Source organism: Ambystoma mexicanum, chromosome 4q (assembly GCF_040938575.1).
Source record: "Ambystoma mexicanum isolate Mex_15411 chromosome 4q, UKY_AmexF1_1, whole genome shotgun sequence".
Classification (NCBI taxonomy): Eukaryota; Metazoa; Chordata; class Amphibia; order Caudata; family Ambystomatidae; genus Ambystoma; species Ambystoma mexicanum.
The window spans coordinates 631,566,151-631,589,082 of record NC_090928.1 but is presented as its reverse complement, the minus strand read 5'-3'; positions in this window follow the sequence as shown (position 1 = coordinate 631,589,082).

The window sequence follows — 22,932 nt, the reverse complement described above, 5'->3', positions numbered from 1 at the left end:
AGTGATCCTCGGTTTGTTGCCTACGACTTTATCAAGGTTCTTGTCCATTAGTAGTAAATGCCAGTGTCTATTTAGAATTTTCAGCAGTGTGTTGCTGTCACTGCTGTTTCTAGTTATCACTCTAATATCTTCCAAATGATATTTGTTTGGTCTTCCTATCCTGTGTCAGTAGGTCTTTCCTGTTTATATTCTGTATTTTGTTCAGAGCTTTGTTCAATGTTCTTGTTTCGTTTCCTCATTCACGGAATCTCAGGGACATTTTATTACATTCTTGGGCATAGTTCGTTTTTATTCTCGCTGAAGTTCCTGCATTCTCCCATTGGGATATTGTCTATTGTACTCTTGAGGTGACAGCTTGTTGCTAAGAGTGTAAAGTTCACCTCTGTTGCTTTGGGAAAGGTCTTACTGTAAGACCATATAGGGAATAAAGGCACGATAACCATATACTAATGACACGCCAGTCGTGAAGTTCATTTTCCAAACAAGTTTGGTTTATTTTCATAGTATCTCAGTCGGCCGACCGGGTCTCAACACTTTGTGCTCACAAACACTGTGAGAGGAGAGAGAGCGAGCCGTTGATAAAGCAGTAATATATATACATAACACTTCATCATTGTACAGCATTATTCGGTCCGCCCATATACATGACATACAAGCTAGGGTTCAGTTATTGACAGGCACATAACTTCATTCAGTCTAAACATTCTGTATTTCGCCCCAAGGTTTTCAGAGACAGCTTATTGTTTTGGGAAACATGGGGCACGGGCGCGGGTAAGGATATCATGTTCTAGCAGGGAGACATTCCAGCAATGTTATCTGGTTGCTGCGCTCATGGGCTAAGGGTCAGAAAGTTCTGAAGCAGAGAAAATACCATCATTCATGAAGGGCACCGTTAGTTGCATATAATTCTTATTTAACTGCTCTCTAATATAGCATTTGCAAGTCAGGCTGGCACCTGGATTGCTGATTAACCACTGCATATGTACAGCTTCAAGGTTTCAAAGACTAAGAAAAACAATGTATTTCTGCAGGGTTTCGCATTCCTGCCTACGTCAGCATTCAAAGTTCAATCGGTGGCCTCGTACCATGTTTAGACCTGAAGCATAGAATATATTTGAAAAAGTGTTCAGAAAATGAAAATGGCGGGCAATTACAAAATGGACTCTGAATGTTCACATTCAGGTTATCATGGTTTGCAATGTTTGTCACATGATGCGATTTGCTTATAGCCAACATACAAAACATACCAGTCGGGCTGTGCAATTGCATTATAGTTTCACAAACCCTCCTTTTGGCGCTAAGCCAATAGCATCATCCGTCATGGCATCCTCATCGGACCAAGTGTCACTTTCCGAACTACCCAAGTGACTATCATAGTCATTATCAGAAATATTGATTGCCATAAACTCTTTGATTATTTCATTTTCTTGTTCAAGACCATTGTTTATCATAGTCTGTTTGGGTTTTCGCATTTTGGTACTAATCATCTGTATACATTCATTTGTGATTATGGAGCAAATGGCTGGCAGACATTGTATGCAACAACAGCAAAGTATGAGGATACTAAGGATCATTATTAAAATGGAGATAAATTTCCAACCCCAGGATCACAACAGTTCCCAGAACCATGCATTCAAATTTAAATTCCATCCACTTGTGGGAACATGAATTTCAGAACTGAGAACATGTAAATTTTTGATTGCTTCAAATATTGTAGGGGAGGAGTTGCTTACAAAAACACAGCACGCTGATCTCACCAATTTGCATACACCTCCACGGTCAGCCAAAATAATATCAAGAACCATTCTATTCTGAAATGCAACTAATCTAATTGCTTTTTGTTCTAATGTCATGTTGTATAATATGTCAGTAGTTTCATTAATTGTTTTCTCTAACACTCTGGACAATCATCTAATATTCCATGAATTTATGGCCTGTCCCAAGAAATGTATAAAAGATTTGGCTATGTCGCCAAAAATTTGCAAAGTAGCATCATTTCGTTGAGGCCGAGATCTGGATATTTTTGCTATTTCTGAGGTTGTAGCGAGAAATACACCGGGCAAAAGTATCCCTAAATAACAGGTACCTTCCCAATTTCTAGATAGCCATAGATAGGCTTGATCCCCACATACAAAATAAACAGGACCTCCTATATATAGTGGTTTTTCTTCATGTTCAAGCACAGCAGTATTCATACATCTGGTAAATGTACCCATTGGATGAGAACCTTTTTTCCGCAGACAAAATGGGACATAATGTGGACTATGGTTAATAGTGTAGGAAGGAGGCATGGTATCCTTATTACCCACAGGAGCCATTTTAAAAGTAATCAGCGACTGGTACTGTCTGGAGAGTCTATCGTTGGGACTGGTCGAGGCAGTGTTCATTTTACTCTGTTTGTAAATACAGAACACCCTAATGGTGTCAATAGCAATCTCTCAAATTCATTTATATTAGTTCCATCAAAGTTTCCAGTGACACTTTCATTCCATTTTTCGAAGAATAAAGCCCTTCGTGCAGCATAACAAGCAGTACTCAGGGGTAAGGGATGTATAAACCAACCCATTCCTCTTTCTCCATGCTGGGGTAAATGCGAGCACACTCAACAGTTAGACCGGTTATATATCGCATGTGTCATATTCATAATTAATACCAGAGTATTGTTATAATAACCTTTTCTGTGTTTAACATCTCGTGAAGGAAGAGTGTAGGAAAGCACATGTGCAGGGGTCATGGTGGTGGGAGCAGCGACAGTGGGCAATAGAGTATTCATTGGATACATATTTTCCAAATACCAGGTCATTGGAATCAGGGTAAATAAGATGCTGATGAATACGATGATCAGTTAGATTTTCATGGACCAAGTCTTTCTCGGAGCAGGCTCAATGTCAATAGTTCTAATGATGTTTTCATCAGCGCAAGGGGCAGCAAGAGCAAATAATGGCATAGTCGAAAGGGATTTTTTTGAAAAGTTTCTCAGCGTCCGTAGAGAAAAGTCTTGCTGTTAAGCTTTTGTTCCGTACTTCATCGAAGTGGCAACACATGTATTAGTCAGTAGAAGTTCAAGATGCAAGCAAGTTCAATTCAGCCTATTAAGAACAGCAGCAAGCTGGTGGTTACCTCAAAAGCTCCAAAATGCAGGAGCAAATATCAACATCAGGTTTCCATAGTGTTGGTACCTTTACCCCTGCTTGTTCACGCTAGGTTGCAAAGTCCTTCACTTTATCAAAGATAGCACTGGGAAATCGCGTGTCAGAGCTTTCATTCAATACAGCTCATACACTCCCTTTCCCTAGGCCTCCATTTCCAGCCCCATCCATGGGCCAGAAGCAAAGGCTGTTGTTTTCACTTTCGAATTTGTGGACGCAAATTGTACCTCATAGCACCAGGTACAGCATGATCGATGAAAAATGCACTGTCATTCACAGCAGATGCAGAAACAGTACCAATTGATGATGCAGAAACTGGTAGTGATGAAGCAGCAAGCAAACAAGGTTCAGGTAAATCTGATGTTTCAGATTTTCTTGCAATCTCCCCAGGCCCCTCCTTGGGCTCAGGAAGTAGTTTTGGCTGAATTTCTGTGATGTCTTTGTGTCTTTGTGATTAATTAAAGCTGGTTCACTCTTGAACTCGGAATCTTCGGTCTCTTTTTCATGCGGCAAAGGATGCAGAATTCTTTTTGTGTGCGTTGCATGTATCCAGTGTTTGCGATTGCTCACTCGAACAGCAGTCTGCGTGGCCAGAAGTACCTGGTAAGGCCCCTTCCACCGTGGAGCAAGTGAAGATTTTCTCTCAAAGTTCTTAACCAGTATCCAATCGCCTGGTTGCAGACGATGACCTGGGCCTGTGTATCTGACAGGAAGAGCCTCCTGCACCTGCTGATGAATCAAACGCAAGTTTTGAGTCAACTGTTTACAATATTCAGTAAGCAATGGATACTCTATGTCCCCAAGGTTTCTTGGATGTGGCACATTCAATACATTGGCGGGTCTCCCCATTACGATCTCGTATGAGGAGAGACCAGTTCTTGATTGCGCAGTCATACATATTGACAACAAAGCTAATGGTAAAGCATTGGGGCATTTCAAGTTACTCTGTGCGCATATTTTAGCCAGTTTATTTTTCAAAATAACGTTTTGGCGTTCCACAAGACCGGCATTCATCGGGTGTCTGGCTGAATGGATTCGTTTATCAATCTGGAGACCTGCACACATTTGTAGTATTACAGCAGCTATAAAATGTGACCCATTATCAGACCATATAACGTGTGGCATCCCGAACCTTGGGAAATATTCCTTTAACGCAGATTTCGCTGTGGACAGAGCTAAACAGTCTTTAAGGGGAAAGGCCTCGACCCATTTGCTAAATGCACAGACCACTACAGGTACATACTTATAGAACTGGCATTGCTCCATTTCTATAAATTCAAAGTGAATTACTTTGAACGGCATTGAGGGAGGACCAAAGCTCCCTATTGGTGTCGCTGCACCCTTCCCAATGTTGTGTTGTAAACAAGTCATACAATTTTGAACCAATCTCTCAGCAGTTTTTGTAATGTTGTCTTTGTACCATACACAATCATGGTGCTGACAAATTTTCTTTGCACAAATATGTGTTGGACCGTGGGCCATAGTAACCATTGCCATTACATATGCATTTGGCAACATCCATCTTCGGTTTTCTTTGTCTACCCAACAACCCTTGGAATCTAATTCTGATGGACCCTCGGACCAGTTTTTAATCTCATCAGGAGTAGCCTCTACTTGCATTTCTTTTAGATTCCCAATTCCAACCTCTATCATGCAGGACACTCTCTCTATGGATTCGACATATATTTTTTTGTGTAAATCAGTGGCAGTTTGTTTCGCAATTCTGTCTGCAAATGTGTTTCCTTTTCCTACGTCACATGTTACTTTCTTATGGGTGTTACATTTCATTACCGCTAATCGTTTAGGAAGCGCAAGTGCTGACAACCATTTCACTATCAAAGTGCCATGTTGAATTTTGGTTCCATGGGACATCAGAAAACCTCTTTCTGCCCATAATCAGCCAAAGTTGTGGACCACCCCAAAGGCGTACTGACTGTCAGTGTATATGTTTACACTGACGTTTTCAGAAATTTCACATGCTCTGGTCAAGGCTATTATTTCCGCAGCATGCACTGAATTATGTGGGATTTGTTTACTCTCTACAATAGTTTTGGGTGTGGTAATGGCGTAAGCAGCAGTTGATGTCCCATTTTGTAGTTTAAAACAGGAGCCATCACAAAATAATTCTCCATCTGGGTCTTTCAGGGGTTTATCGGTTAAATCAATTCTTCATTTTGTCTCTTGCTCAGTTATAATTAAGCAATCATGTGATATTTTTTCCCTCACTTGGGAGAGGCAATAATTCAGCCGGATTCAAAGAGCAACATCTCTTAATTTGGATATGCAGTGCAAATAGGATCAGGTTGTATCTTGTTAATCGGGCAGAAGTGAAATGTTACGTCTGCATTCTATTTAATAGAACATCTACTGAATGGGGTACCATCACGGTTAAAGAGTGACCTAAAACCATCCCCTCGGTTTGTTTCACTGATGCAGCATCAGCAACAACAGCTCGCAAGCAACGTGGCAAAGCACATGCAACAGGATCCAATGTGGAAGAAAAATAACTGCATGGTCTATTTTTGCCCCTGTGTTCCTGAGTCAAAACAGCCAAAGCACATCCATTGCTTTCATGTACAAACAACATAAAACACTTTTCAGAATTTGGCGTGCCCAAAACCGGAGCTGAACATAACGCAGCTCTGAGCAGGTCAAAAGCTTCTGACATTCCATGTTCTATGGCGAAGGTAATGTAACATCCTTCCTTGTCAATGCCACTATGGGTTTCACAATCATCATAATATTCGGAATCCACTGTCTACAATATGAAGCCATGCCAATTAAAGTTCTGGCTTCCTTCTGCGTATTTGCACTGGGCATACCAGAGATGCTTTCTATATGTTCTGCTGTCAATCTCCTTCCCTCCTTCGATAGGAGGTAGCCCAAATAGACCACATCCTGTCGACAATACTGGAATTTCTTCAATAATGCTTTGTGTCCATGCTCCACTAAATGCCTCAATAGCAATACAGTACACTCCTTGCAAATTTCCTCAGAATCTGCTGCTATAAGCAGATCATCAATGTACTGCAATAAAATACAGCCTATCGGTAATTCAAGGTGTTCTTTCAATGCCCTACTGTAAATGCTTGGACTTTCAGTGTAACCTTGCAGAATTCGTGTGAATGAGCGTCCTCCTAACGTGAACACAAATAAGTATCTACTGTCTGCATGTACGGGAATGCTAAAGAAGGCATTCTTCAAGTAATTTATGCTAAAATGTGATGCAGAGGCTGGAATCATAGTCAGAATTGCGGTGACATCGGGGACTAGCGGGAATTGTGAAGCAACAATTTTGTTGATCGCACGTAAATCAATTATAAAACGGTATGGGATTTTATTACCCCCTTTCTTGTAAACTGGAAGAATCGGGCTATTACATACACTTCCTGCTATTTCTTCAATGACATTTCTAGTAATCAAATCTGATACAATGCTTTTCAGGGCTTCAATTGAGATTTTATATTGCGGAATACGTGGTAATGTAATTCCTTCTTTCCGAACAAGTTTAATCGGTTCTATTTTCAAAACACCTACATAATCGTCATTCACTGCCCATATATTAGTCGGTACTTCACTTAATTCAGTTGGCAACGGTAAAGACATGAATTGCGATACAGGAGTTTGTTGTGGTGAAATCGTTAAGTACACTCCATCAGGTGAACAATAAATTACAGCATTCAATTTCTTCAACAGATTTAATCCCAACAAATTCTCACCGCAATTCGTCGTCAGAAGTAATGGACAAGACTCAGTGAATGGACCCAATGTGATTGGCACTGGCCGTGAGACTGGATTAATTATTAGTGTACCTGAGAACCCTACTGAAACATTGCTATGCCCTGACAGTGGTATGTCTGGAACCCGCTGATGGTCAATTGAGCATTTCTGTGCACCTGTGTCCACTAGAAAAGTATGCTCCCTATTCCCAACCTTCATTTCTACGTAGGGTCCTTTCTGATTAACGGGAATAGGCACTGGTTCCAAACCCTGCTTCGGCTGTCCTAGGGGAACACTACATCATCAGATATAAAGTCTCCAGAATAATATGCATTGGAGGGATTATCAAAGACATTCACACTATTCATGGTGTTCTGGTGCTGGTTCTGATTATCCTGTGATTGTGACTAAAACTGACTTCTGTTCTGACCCCCTATACCCGGACGACCTCTAAATGGTCTTCTTGAAATAGTTCCATTCAATCTGTGCTCGCCAATGGCCTTCTTGTCTGCAATAGGCACACTGATTTATACCTATCGGACCCCCATGCATGCTAGATGAAAGTGCAAATTGGATCCTCGATGTTGCGTTTCCACCACCTCTATTTCCTCTGGCTACCTGCTGTAGCAATACTCTAGTTTTCAAGTTTCCCTTCTTCCTTACTTCCTTATCCTTTTCTGAATTCACTCGATTTTCGTAATATTGGGACATGTGCAATACTTCAGATTGTGACTTAGCTTGCCATGCACTTTCAGATGTCATTATCAATTTCTGAATTTCCGGTAGCAATCCTCGCACAAGTTTATCAACAAACAATCTCTTCCCAGGTTCAGTACTTAGATCTTGACCACTGAAATCTGCAAATACCTCTTCAAATTGGTTAAAAATTCTGTCACTCGTTCCGATTTACCTTGTAAAAAAGCAGTTAATTTATCCCAAACGATTCTCTTCTCGGGCACTAATGTTTTCAATTTTTATACTATCTGTGAGGGCAAAGTTAAAATCACTTGCGGAGGCTTCTCTCCAGCCTTTCTCTCACTATCAATTCTAATCAATTTCTCTCATGTGTCGCCTAGCATTGTGCATCATTTATAATTCTAATTTGTTTCCATATATCAGCAGGAAGAATTACAGGGAACAATAAATCAATATCACTCAATGTAAAAACAGATGAATTTAAAACAGATTCAATTTCCTTATAGAAACCAGCAGGATTTTTCCTCATATCAAGGACTGTCTGTTTTATAGTATTCACTTCTTGTCTAGAAAAGGGGACATGTACAAACTGTGCAATATGATGGGCTTCTATCGTACGTACAGCAGGAATTTCAACTTTTGGAACAAACGTGGGAGGCACCTCTCTCATAGGTAACTGCAAAGTAGGGGACTCTGGATCTGAACGCCTGTTAAGCAACAAACCTAAATCAAGAGATAAAGCAGCAGTTCCCGTGTCAGGCAAAAATGCTCTTTTATAAATCGTCATCAAATCAGCAGGACAACAAACCTTCTTTTTCATGCACTCATCTTGTAAATATTCCACCATAACCTGTAACACTTTTCTCTGCATTTCCGGTGAATATTGACTAAACGTATCATGCACTTCAATCGGGGAAATGGCAACATCTGTAATCCACTGAAGCGCATCTTGTGTACAAATTTGCATCTCTTCACTAACAGGTTTCAAAGGCAGTAGAAATCATTTCTGGACATATGACATATGTGGTTCACGCTCACTCATTATATCTTTATGCAATCGGTCAAGTTCTCGCTTAAACACAAAGATTCGCTCTACATATTCTCGTTTCTTCGCCGCATTCTCGTGAATGGGAAAGGACAATCAAATCATGCAGCTCTTGCGATACAACTCGATCGGTTAAGTCACTCCATACTTTAACAAGATAGTCACCCATATATTCTAACAATACCTCTATGATCAGATATGGAACTTTGCACAGCCACTTCATTGCCATGATCAATATATGTTTCAGCACACTGTTTCAGTTCTTCTTTTCGCTCTTTACTAATTGTACTATGAGTCTGCCTAATACTTCCTCTTTCAGGCCCCACTGATGCAGAACTGCTCGCTTAAGCGTATAACTCATGCTCTGTAGGGGACGGAGGAAATTATGTCATTGGTGCAGATGGGACGTTACTGCAGCTGCAGATGCAAGCATGGGATTAGCGGCAGGAGGAGATACATAAGGAGGCGGTGCAACTGGGTCAGTACTCGGATGTTCATTTCTTCGCTCATTCAGTATCTTATTTATCAATTCGTCTGATGTATGCAAATCCTGTGAAGGGTATATTTTCTGTATATCTAATTGGAAAGCTCTATCCATGTTTCGAATGGCTTCTGTCTGCATCTGTTGATCATGCACTAGCGCTTTCTCCGAATTTGACATGTGCCTACGTGTGTGTTTCTTCCTACTTTTCAAGCGTTGATTCGCTTCCCTCCTCCAGTCCCTAACAGTGTTGAACGCTGCGGGCCTGGCCTCCTTTCGCAGCAATACTGATTCTAAATGCTCTATATGTGCTAACTTGAAGCTCCCATTATTCGGCCACTGAAGGTCTGATGCACGTCTGGTCTGCCTATGCCAAACCGCATTAAATACAACGGCTCCAATACCATACTTTATAAACATTTCATATGCCGGCGATCCCTCGGGTGGCGCAGCCTGGCCAGTTTCCAAAGACTGTCTACCGCAGTGAAAAAATCTCACTAGACAGGAAGACAATTTCCCAGGCATGGTTAACTCTCACCTCTCTTACCCGGGCGTTTGTACTTGCAAGTGCACCACTCAACCAATATCAGGACGTTTAAGAATCGGATCGGGGCACGACTCACCTGATCAATCAATTCGTCACTCAGGATGCAATTCGCCCGTATACAGGCGCAACCAAGAATTGTCACGACCAACATGTCTGGCACAATTTGCCCCGATTCCAGGACCCTCGCCTTGATGCTCTCTGGGTGCTGCTCGTCTATCAGGGATCGGCTGTGTACAGATCTGTGGAGCAGTCTCTAATCACTTCTGCAGGGGTGCCCCGAACACCTTCCGATCCCGGTCCAACAGCTTCGTCCTTGATTCGTCCTTGCCTTCAACGTACGTGATGGAGCATCACACAAAGGGTCCCTATTCGGGCGCCATTTTTGTAAGACCATATATGGAATAAAGGCACAATAACCATATACTAATGACACGCCAGTCGTGAGGTTCATTTTCCAAACAAGTTTGGTTTATTTTCAGAGTATCTCAGTCGGCCGACCGGGTCTCAACACCTCACAACGTGTGTTCACAAACACCATGAGAGGAGAGAGAGCGAGCCATTGATAAAGCAGTAATATATATACATAACACATCATCATTATACAGCATTATTCGGTCTGCCCATATACATGACATAGAAGCTAGGGTTCAGTGTAACTTCATTCAGTGTAAACATTCGGTATTTCTAGCCGAGGTTTGCAGAGACAGTTTACTGGCGCGGGGAAGGATATCATGTTCTAGCAGGGTGACATTCCAGCAATGTTATCTGGTTGCTGTGCTCATTGGCTAAGGGTCAGACAGTTCTGAAGCAGAGAAAATACCATCATTCATGAAGGAGCACCGTTGGTTGCATATAATTCTTATTTGACTGCTCTCTAAAATAGCATTTGCAAGCCAGGCTGGTACCTGGATTGCTGATTAACCACTGCATATGTACAGCTTCAAGGTTTCAAAGACTAAGAAAAACAATGTTTTTCTGCAGGGATTCACATTCCTGCCTACGTTAGCATTCAAAGTTCAATCGGTGGCCTCGTACCGTGTGTAGACCTGAAGCATAGAATATATTTGAAAAGTGTTCAGAAAATGAAAATGGCGGGCAATTACAAAAAGGACTCTGAATAGTCACATTCAGGTTATCATGGTTTGCAATGTTTGTCACATGATGCGATTTGCTTATGGCCAACATACAAAACATACCAGTCGGGTTGTGCGATTGCATTACAGTTTCACATTACTGTGTAGTAGGTTATTTGATACAGATATAGTCATATCTACGAAAACAATCTCAGTTTTGTTGGCTGTGCAGGTTAATTGTATACCAAACCTATTCTGGTGGAGCATTGACACATATTGTGTTAGATGTTCGTCTGTGCCCTACCATATCATAATGATATCAATGTACCTGTACTACCACATTTGAAATGTAGTCGTTATTGATGAGCGTGAGAGTCTGTTCGAATTGACCCATGAAAAGATTTGCCAGACAAGCTGCATATTTGGCGCGCATAGTTAATGCTATTATTTTCCTATAGGGCATATCATAGAAGATATTGTTCTGTAAGGGAATTTGAGCATGTCTTTGATCATTTCTAGATGTATCATATAAGATGCTGATGTATTTGCATATGTATAGTCTAGTAAATTTTACTTCGTATTTATTTCCAACAAAACCAATTTACAGTACAATTGAATGAAAATAATAATACAATAGACAAGTATTAAAACTGCAATGAGATTAAGATCCCATTAACATTGGTGGGTAGTCATAATTTCGAAAAAAAATGTCGACAGACAATAATGTCGAAAAAATAATATCGAAAAAAAAAAGTCGAATTCTCTTTTTTTTAATTATATATTTATTTTGGGGTCCGGTAATAAAAAAAAAAAATGGGTAAAACAAAAAAAAAAAAGGGGGGGGAGGGTAGGGGGAAACCCCCCATTTCGAATAAAAAACGTAATTAAAAAAAATCGACTTTAAAAATGACTATAAACCTTAAGATTGAAGTAAGAAAGTTTTCAAGGCAGCTCGAAAAATGGGATGAGAGTGAATAGATCATAAAGAGATTGGAAGAGCATTCCAATGAAGAGGAGCCAACAAAGAAAAAGGTCTGAACCGTGAAAATGCACATGGTGGACGGGGTAAAGTTAGAAGAAAGTGGAAGAAAGTGAGATTGAGAGCGAAGAGCACAAGAGGGAACATAAAAGGAAACAACAGACGTGATATAAATAGCAGCAAGTCCATAAGGGGACTTGAATACAATACAAAGCAAATTGAGTTTCAGTTGAGAGTGAAAAGATAACCAACGGAGAGAAGCCAGAGAGGTAGAAATTGAGTCATGAATAGATAAACAATACAAGGGAGGAATAGAGGAATTCTAAATAGACTTAAGAGGGGCTAAACTGTCGAAGACATTGTCAATGCCTCCTTGAAGGAAGTTTCTCTCCCCACACGCCTGAAGGGTTTGTGGATGACCCCTCTTTTAAAAAAACAGGGGGCCTCATTACAACCTGCCAGTCCGGGACCGTGCAAATTCCGTGACGGCGGTAAAAACGTTTCCGTGTCCGCAAGGTTGCGGAAAAACCGTCCGATTACACGCTGTCGGTCGCGCGCACCACACGGACTCGGAAACGTTGTTACCGCCGTCACGGAAAACCCCACGGAAATGGAAATAACGAAGCCACAAGTGGCGCTAAACCCGTTTCCGCCTCCGCCACCACGGACACGGAACCGGAAATACCATGATCGCCAAAACAGGAAACAGAGAGGCGGCCATCATATAAAAGCACAATCCATTGCCATCCAGAGCCAGCACAAGCACAATCCTAACTCTGAGAAGCCAAAAGGGACCACCAGCATGTCTGCCAGGATTCCTGCTCAGAGGCAGCGCAAACAGCGCTTCAGCGAGGCGGAGCTAACCGTCTTGGTGGAGCACATTGTGGACAATGCTGAGATGCTGTTCAGCGCCGACCAACGGCGTGCCACACAGCAGCGGAGGAAGGAGGTGTGGGCCGAAGCTGCACGCAAGTGCACCGCCATGGGCGTGGCAGTGAGGAGCGTGAAGGACTGCCACAAGCGTTGGGACGACCTGAGGCTGAGGGTACGCAACCTCATTTCCACGCACCGCCAACGCAGCAGTGGGACAGGCGGAGGACCCCCTTCCCCACTGAGGCTGCAAGCATGGGAGGAGCGTTGCAGCAGCGTCCTCCACCTAGAGGGAATCCATGGGATCGGGCAGGCTGAGGCAGGAGTGAGCCCACCTGCAGATGCCGGTAAGTGCCCAAACATGAATGCCACATGTAAATATGCAGTTGTGAGTACTGGGCCAAAGGACCCATTAACAACCCCCCCCCCCAGGCAGTGCATGTGTGGGCCAAAGGACCCATTAACAACCCCCCCCGGCAGTGCATGTGTGGGCCAAAGGACCCATTAACAACCCCCCCCCAAGCAGTGCATGTGTGGGCCAAAGGACCCATTAACAACCCCCCCAGGCAGTGCATGTATGGGCCAAAGGACCCATTAACAACCCCCCCCAGGCAGTGCATGTGTGGGCCAAAGGACCCATTAACAACCCCCCCCCAGGCAGTGCATGTGTGGGCCAAAGGACCCATTAACAACCCCCCCCAGGCAGTGCATGTGTGGGCCAAAGGACCCATTAACAACCCCCCCCAGGCAGTGCATGTGTGGGCCAAAGGACCCATTAACAACCCCCCCCCCCCCAGGCAGTGCATGTGTGGGCCAAAGGACCCATTAACAACCCCCCCCCAGGCAGTGCATGTGTGGGCCAAAGGACCCATTAACAACCCCCCCCCCAGGCAGTGCATGTGTGGGCCAAAGGACCCATCATGATCCGTATGGCAACCAATATCACTGAATGCAGACACCAGCAATCAGATGCATGTGACTAACACTATTCAATGTACAATCTTAATGACGCATGTGATGCACCCATCTGCCACCACAACAACACTAATTGCATGCCCTTTGTGTCCCCACAGCCGTTTCAAGTGACAGTGATACTGCACAACAGGCCAGCCAATCTGCATCGGCAAGTACACTAGCCACTGCCACCACAAAGGAGGATGCTGCCGGCAGTTCTGCACCTCTGGCCACATTACCAGCCACTACAGATGTGCGGCACACCACCACCACCGACATCCCCACCGTCTCCACACTGGGTGAGTCTAGACAGGTGCCACGGGAACCTATCATGGACACCCAACACAACACCGAAGGCAGCAGCACTGCAGAGGGGGCGGCCTGCAGTGATAACAGTGCCCCGCAAGAGCACTCGGAAACGGGGCCACAGGGGGAGATGCCCACATTGGAAGACCTGGGCTCCTTCCATGAGCTGGGGTTCAGCCCCACTTCACTGGGGAGTCCCATGAGGTCGCCCACCCCATCCATGGCCGAACTGAATGCCCGCATGCAACGGATGGAGGACCAGCAGGCTACCCTCACCCAGCTGGTGGAGAGGCAGCTAGAGGAATCCAGGCTGCAGAGGGAGAGCTACAGCGCCTCAGTGCGTCGCCTGTCGAGGTCCATTGGACGCTTTGCGAGCACCATAGTGACCCTTGCACGCCATGTGCGGGAGGGCAACGACCACACCTCCAGGCTTGTAGAGGCCATGTTGGTTGGCCAACAGGCAAATCTGGCACGGATGCCCTCAATCCCAGATTCTGGCCCATCAAACACTACCACCCCATCCAGCTCCACCACTGCCAGTCCAAGGAGGCGCTCGAGTAGGCTAACGGGTCCTTCGGGCAAGGTTGCACAGGCACAGAAGCGCACGCGGAAGTGATGGCATGTGTGTGGGGCAGTGCAGGACACATGTGGACTACAAGGGTGTGAGAGGGGTGGGCACGTTTGGGTGGTGGGGTAGGTAGTTTTGGGGGTTTGGACAATGGGCTCTGGGTGGGGGTGGGCACGTTTGGGTGGTGGGTGGCCCCGGGTGTACAGCTTCCCTAACCAATGCACCTTCTTCCCTGTTGTTATCACATCAATACATCACCATTTCAAATCAAGACATACATGTGTGGACATTGATCATTTATTTGGCAGTGCAACTATTAATTCATTGTCGTCACCATGTTTGTGCATTTCTGTGAATGTGCTGTGACTCAAAAGTAAATGCGAATCAGGGCATCCCGTGCTCTCTGGCCATCATGTGGACCCCCAGGGGGAGGCGGTGACATCCCATCCCCATCTCCATCCCCATCCCCATCCCCATCCCCATCCCCATCTCCATCCCCATCCCCATCTTCCTCATCTGCGTCTGGTGGCATTGGGATGTTCCTGCGCAGGCATATATTGTGCAGCATGGCACATACGAGCGTGATTTTGCCCGTCTTCACTGGGCTGTACAGCAGTGATCCGCCAGATCTGCTCAGACAGCGGAAACGGGCCTTCAGCAGTCCAAATGTCCTCTCAATCATTCCACGTGTGCGGATATGTGCCCTATTGTATGCCTCTTCATGCCTGTTCCTTGGTCTCCGTACAGGTGTCATCATCCATGGCGTGAGTGCATATCCCGCATCACCTACATGGGATGTAGATGGGGGAACATGTCAGTGTTTGTGGCATCATGTCCTCATCTGCTGCTGTGCATTCTTGTATCATCATTCATTCATGCATATGTACCATGCAGTGTCTGGAGGTATGTTTCGGCCATCACGAGGTATGTCGCTGACTGCATATGGGCCTACACATTAACTTGCATGTTTACTGCGCCCTGCGGGTGAAATTTGATTGTGTGCATGTCATGGTGCAGTGCTGTCCACACATGGCAGAGTGACTCCACTGTACGGAAGTAGTAAATACACGTCGTCTCATTTACACGCCTCCCGTGCTTTTTGGGGCAGTGTTTCAATTGAGGGTGGGTGTCTGCAGTGGCACAGGGTTAATGGGACAGTGACGGGATTGGCTGTGGCAGCGTGTTCACGGGCACATTGTGGTGCCCTGTCATGTCTTCCTTCATGATGTTTGGCATCCGCTGTGTATTTGGTAGATGGAAGGGGGGTGATGCATGTGCGGTCACAACGGCACACTCACAATGCTCATTGGCCTGGACACACACACACCACTCCGACAGGGTTGTAGCATCGTCAGCTGTACTCACCCAATAGCCATGTGCTTTGTCCGGCATAGTGTTCCATGTACCGTGGCAACGTGGAATTCCGCAGTACCATTGAGTCATGTGATGAGCCTGGGAAACGTGCACAGCAGTGTGTAATCAGTTGCATGGCATCACAAACCATCTGGACATTCAAAGAGTGATACTGTTTTCTATTGCGGAACACCGCCTCAATTGCATGTGGTACTGTCAGCTCGACGTGGGTGCAGTCAACTGCGCCTATGCAATTTGGCATGCCTGCTATGGCATGGAAGGCCAACTTGGTGGCAATGACCTCGGGGAGGGTGCGGGGTAGGGCTATGTGTTCCGACACATGGCGCAACAGGGCATCCAGTACCTGTACCAGGATTTTTGAGAAACACGGTTGTGATATGCCGTGCAGCTCACCAACCGTGTGTTGATAGGTGCCAGTGCCAAGGAAATGCAGAACTGAGACAACCTTCAAGAGGGGGGGGATGGCGGTGGGGGTGTCAATTAGGCTGCTGATGTTGTCCTCAATCATGGCGGTGATGTGCAGGATTGTTGGACGGTCCAGCCGGTATAGGGTGTGGATCTGTCCTGGGGTGAGGTTCCAGGGTGAGGCCCTGATGCGTGGTATTGGTGGCTGGCGGCGGGGTCGGGCTGGCTGGGCAATGGGGTTTGCCATAGCTGCAGGGTTGGCTGGTTGCCGCCTGCGCCTCCTCCGCCTACGCCTCCTCCTCTGCGCCATTACTGCCACCATGTGCAGCACTGCCTGTTGGTTGAGTAGGCCCAGTCCCAGTGCTACTAGACCTGCTGCCTGCATGGTTCTGTGTTGTGTTGGGCTGGGTGTGGCCCTTTTGTAGGCTCCCAGTGGCCTGCTAGGTCCAGCTGGGCTGATTTGGTGCACCTGTGCCCTGATTCAGTTCAGCAGGCAGTGTATAACGCCATGTTCGCGGTGGCGGCGGTTCCGCCACCGTGATCACGGTATTTTCGCCATTTTTTTCCCGGTATTTCCGTGTCCGCGCTAGTTGTGATGCTCACGGTGTTTAGTGTTGCCGGTAACGGAGGGGTCTCCGTGCAGACGGACTTAAGGGGAACCCTATTTCCGCGGTGGCGGTTTAGGGTGGTGCTATTACCGGGGCCGCGGGTCATGATTGCGCGGACATGGAAACGGTGCCGGTATGGTTTTACCGGCAGTGTTAATTCCGGACCGGAGTACTTGTAATGAGGCCCAGGGTCTTGATTCTACAATTGCAACCAATCATAGGCCCATAACTAATTCCCCTTTCCCCCTAAAAATATTGGACATGGTGGCCAATGAGCAAGTGCTGGAACATTTGAAGAATTACACCATCTTGATTAACTGAAAGTCAGATTTTTGTCCAGATTTTAGCACTGAATCAGCCCTCCTGGATTTAATGTCCAATATTTGACAGAAAGGATAAATGAAGGACAGACCATGTTGCTTATTGCATTGGATTGGCCAGCCGCTTTTGATTTAGTGATCCATTCTTTACTCCTAAAATGATTGCACAAAGTAGCCAATTTTAGTGATCAGGCTTTGGCCTGGCTGCAATCATTTTTAAGTAATAGAACTATGCAGGTCTGCAGTAACACAGCAGAAGCAAATACAGTACCTCTGAGCTGTGGAGTGCCGCAGGGCGCCTGCCGGTCACCAATTCTGTTCAATATTTTTACAATGCCATTATTCCAGTTACTGGAGGAGAATAAGAACTGTTTCTCAAACTACGTGGATGATACCCAATGTCTCATCTCATTGATAGGGGACTATCATGAATATGCTAGAGTGGTTAATGAGACCTATAACCTTATCCAGAACTGGATTTGTATGAGTGGCTTGGCACTTAATCACGACAATGCCAAATTCATGGTTATAGGCTCCCGCCCCAGACTGAAAAAGCTTTGTGCAGAATATACAAGTTTCCTCATTGCAGACTCTGATGTGGAGACCAAAGTCAAAATAAATAAACTGGGGGTCATTTTTGACCAAACCCTAGCCATGAAGGCTCAGACGAGTAGTCTGGTCTCTTCAGCGACCTATTGCATCAGACTCCTTCAACATATTCGCCCTTATCTGTCCCAGAAAAGCTGTGAGACAGTGGCCAAAGCAATTATTTGCTCCAAGATTAACTACTGTGGCAGCCCACTGCTGGGGATTGTGAAGGGAGAGATGGCCAGACTGCAAATAGTTCAAAATAGTACGGTCAGAGCCTTCAGGGGACTAAACAAATTTGAACATGTCTCTGATGCCAGGAGAGGTCTCCACTGGCTACCTATAGAGGCTAAGATTGGGTTTCGCCTATTCACCATCATTTATAAATGTTTGGCGGGACAATATCCAGCATATGAGGCAGATAGACTTAACAAGAAGAAAGAAATCAGAACTCTCAGATCAAACAACTCTAAATTGTTAGAGGTGCCAAGATCTAATTTGCCCATGGACAAAAGAAGTGCATTCTGGGTGGCAGCACCTGTGAGCTGGAATGCTATGCATGTCGATCTCAAAAGATGTATGTCATTGGAGAGTTTTAAGAAAAAAACGAAAACTTGTCTGATTAGATAAGCTTCCTCCAGTAGAACCGATAGTCAGCTTTAGACCTCTTTGTTTATATTGTACTTTCCACCTTTGTTTGCGACTTCAGGCAATTTATGGCAGCGCTTACACAAATGAATAAAGTAAAGTAAAGTAAGCTAGGCGAGAGATGGGAGACCAAAAAGAAGTAGAGAGCAGTAGAAAAATTAAGGAGGAAATTAAAGGTTTGGTGGCATTAAAAGTTAGACAAGGTCTAACTTTCCGAATGTTGAAAAGATGGAAGCAACAGGAGTGCAATCTGATATAAATGTGAAAAGAAAAAGAGAGATTAGTGTCAAGATGAAGGCCGAGATTGCGTACCATAAGAGAGATAGGGAGATGGGAGAGAGCAAATAAGATGAAGGGAGGAACGGGGAGAGGGATGGTATTAGCTGGGAAAAATGATCTTCTGTTTTTGAAGGACTAAGGACAAGAAAGTGATCAGACATCCAGGTTTTGATAGCAAAGAGACAGGCCGAGAGATCTGTGTGAAAAATAGGTATGAAAGAGCAAAAAGAAATAGTTGGGTGTCATCACCATAAAAATGATGAAACAACCCAAAAGAAGAGATATTAGCCAATGGAGAAGTATAAATAGAAAAGGAAATGGGCCGAGAACAGACCCTTGTGGAACACGTGAGCGAGAGGAAGGGGATCAGAACAAGCACCAGTCCAAGATACCGGGTAGCTGTGATTAGACAAATGGGAATGAAACCATGCAAGTACAGAACGAGAAAATGAAAAAAACAAAAAGAGGAAAGAGACTGAAGAAGTAATATGTGATTCACTGTGTTAAAGGCAGCAGATTGATCGAAACGTAGAAGATTAAAGGATTTTTTAACATAACGGGTAGACAGCAATGAGTTGCATACAGAAAGAAGAGCAGTTTCTGTGTAGTGAAGAGGTAAAAAACCTGATTGACAACGAGGTAAGATAGAATTAAGGGTGACAAAGTATTGAGAGCCAGATCATGTTTAATTGCTGTGTATAGCACTTTTACATCCAGTGTGACTAGTATATATATATTTCTTGTATCATGCAATGTCATTCAAGACCTTCAGAATATGTCTGGAGTCCCGGATGTAGGAGGGTAACTTTAAAAATCTTATTTTTGATTGCAGTGTCTATATACTTCTAGAGATTTTTAGTTGTCCACCCTATTCCTCTCACAATGAGTCTAACCTCAGATAATTCTTCATAATTTCTGTAAGAAATAAATAAACTGGAATGACAGCTTGTTCCACTATGATAACTGACTTTTCATTATCTGTAAGATACCCCTGCTTGTTCCATTTGTTGATAAGCTTTATGATGTGTAGTGTTACCTCTGCTACTGGATTTGCAACACGTGCTTCATAACAGTCTGTTTTTTGTAAGTGGTGGATGCCCATGCTAATATAGTCTGCTTTGTTTAATACAACTATGTTCCCTCCTCTATCCACTTTCTTTGTGATAATCGTGTTGTCATCAGAGAGTTCTTTTAAAGCTTGTCTCTTACCCAGATTCAGGTTGTTTTGTCTATTGTAATTTTATCTCTGTGCTTTTGTATATCAAGCACAGCCGCCTTATGGAAAGTGTCTATAAGGCTATCTTGTGTTGTAACAGGGACAAAATCGGATTTATTCTTAAATTCAGGCATGTCCAAATTACTTGGAAATATATGCAGTCCCTCTAGTATTTGTCTCTCCAATGGCTCTTGGCCATCTTCTAATGACATGAGCAGTCTTGTGTTGGCAATGTCTTCCATTGTAAGTGCAATGGTTAGTATGTGCTCCTCTAGACTCTCATAGGTTGTTTTCTTTTGTTAACAGAAGTTTTTGAGTTTCAGTTTCCTCACAAATTTGTAAATGTCTATTTGCATATCTATCAGATCACTCGTGAATGTGGGAGGAAATGAAAAGCCCTTGTTCGGTAGTGATATCTCCATCAATGAGAGCGTTCTCTCTGATAGATTAAGCACCAGGTCTGGTGTCTGTTTTGTTTCTGTTGTTTCTTGTATCCTGATCTTGTAACTACTCTTGGAGTTTCTTATTTTGTTTTCTATGTCAGGTCCTACCTTCTCTCTTTCCTCTCAATCTGGTCTTCTTATAACTCTATCTTTTTTCTGGTGGGTCCTGAGATCTTATGTGCTTTGTAAATGACCTTTCTTTGGTTTCCCTTTTTGTAACCTCTGATTTGATCTAAAAAACTGCTCCTGGTTCCCTGTTCTTCATTTCCCATAGTATCATTATTGATGGTCCTTCCTTCTAGTACCACCTTACTTGTATCTGTTTTGCTCTCTATGTCCGAACATGTTGGGGGTGAAGCTGGAGTGCTTTCTTGTGAGTTACATTTTGAGGGATCATCAGATTTTGGCTGCAAAGTGTAGACCCTTTCCTCTATATAGTCTTTGTCATTGTGGAAAAATGTGCACGATTTCCTTAATTTAATTTCATCTTGATGTGTTTTCAATATATCAAACATTGTATTATAAATCTTTTGCTTGGAGGTTTCTGGTGTGGGCATTCCGTCTATATCTTTTTTGATTGCTTCAATGTTTTCCTCTATTCTGGCATGCTCACGGTTGGCATGCTGCACGAGTAGTTCGATCATTACTTTGGAGCTATGAGTTAGGTTTTCCTCCCATTTCTGTGCAATGCCAGCATCCTCTGTATTAATGAAATCAGGCAGGATAAGTAGGCGCAGGTCTCTTGGCATCTTTTCCTGCTCCTGAAGTAACAATTATATAATCAACTTGTACATCCCTGGCACCATTTGAATACATAATAATGCTGAAGCAAAGAAGGTATTATTAACGGATACAGTATTACACATATGCTAATATTTTGCAATAGCATAACATACAGTGCAATGACGCCACACATATGACGTCATAATACCAATGTAAACAAAAATCGAAATGTCATCTTTGGATGTTCACACGTGGAACGCTGCTAACGAAACCGGTAATCAATTTACCCTAAATCACCAGGTAAGTCAGATAGCTTGCATCTAGAATGCCCATTGTGTGATATGTGCCATCGTAGACACTCTAACTTCACTCCAAATTGTTGTAAGCACACGTGCAGCAAATAAGGAATCAGTTTAATCAGCACCATGGTTAGGTCCATCCATCAGAAACATTTACTCACAGGGGCTAACACCTACACCCTTTTCAGTGATCCTGACCAGTCTGTATGTACTTACTAATAATCCAGGCACTCACATGTATTAACACTATTTTACCAACTATCTGATATTTCACAGCCGCCTCACCATGAAAACCTTACATGGGATAAAACGCTTATAACATGACTTAACCCAGAAATACCACAAAATAAAAATCATTTTGATTTACAAGAATAATTTATGTTAAATCTACAAAATATAGAAAAACTTAAATCTAAACTTCAAGAATAGATGAGTACCAGTGGTTATTCGATACTTGACTAATTCACACAGCATAAGAATCATCAGTATTAATTGAAAGGGCCTACATTAGGAGAGAGTTTTCCTTACTTTCAGGTAAACTGGAGCAGGCAACTGCCACGATTAATTACAACCAATTGCGGAGTCCGTGAGACCTTTAATACCACTGGTATTAAAAGTGATATAGTTAACTTACATTCTCAGAGTTAACATGTAACCAGTATCAAATACAAAGGCAGTAAATTAACTACATCATATTTTATGTTTTAATATTTTTATTTTGATCTTTCTTGAGCAACCCTTCAGACCCTCGTTCTTCAGCCTGCCAAGCCATCACAGACAGGTGAAGACCATATGCAAACCAAACTTGGTCCCAAGAGGGGTAGCCCAGCCTGATCTGCTAGGTTACATCCTTTCTGCACAAGACCATAAGCAACCATAGACAGGTTCTGGCCTCATTGTATTTCGTCAGTGAGGTGTAGCTTGGGTCTTTATGCCCAGCAGGGTCAAGGCCCACATCTGGGCAAACCTGTCCCACTTGGGGTGAATAAGCAAAACAAAAATCCAGAGGTTAACATTTATTCCAAACCTTCCCATATATCCCATATACCACCATATATGCTAGGGATATCCTAACATGGCTATGTTTTGCGGGTCAACAACAATCTGCATGTCAAGGAGCATAGCATAACTGGCAAGTATAAAACCAAAAAGCCCACTAAAGCTAGTATTGTTAAGAAACCACTTTCAACTTTTCTCAATTAACGTCACTAGAGAGAAACAGATGGCGATGAAACAACTCTTACAAAAGCTTAAGAGTCGCATTAACTTTGTTAAACACATGCTATTTTGCATTCTTGTTCAGTACATTTTGCTGTTTCGTATAATTACTGTGCGTAACATCCTAATGAATTATTATAAGGTTACATGTGCACTACCACGCATAGTCTGAAGTTATAATTATTAAGGTCAAGTATAATAGCTTTGATCCCAAACTGTTGTCAAACTTATAATTGTTGCGGTCAACTACAGTGTTTTCTCACATGGTTGTCGAATACATCCATGATGGTGGACATGAAGTCTTGAAATGACAGTTTAAAAAATATATTAGCAAGATTATTTTGAATTTTCCTCTGACTTTTTGCGCAAATATCAGATTATCCACAGAACATATTCATATTCCACAAATGGGTCCATCCAACC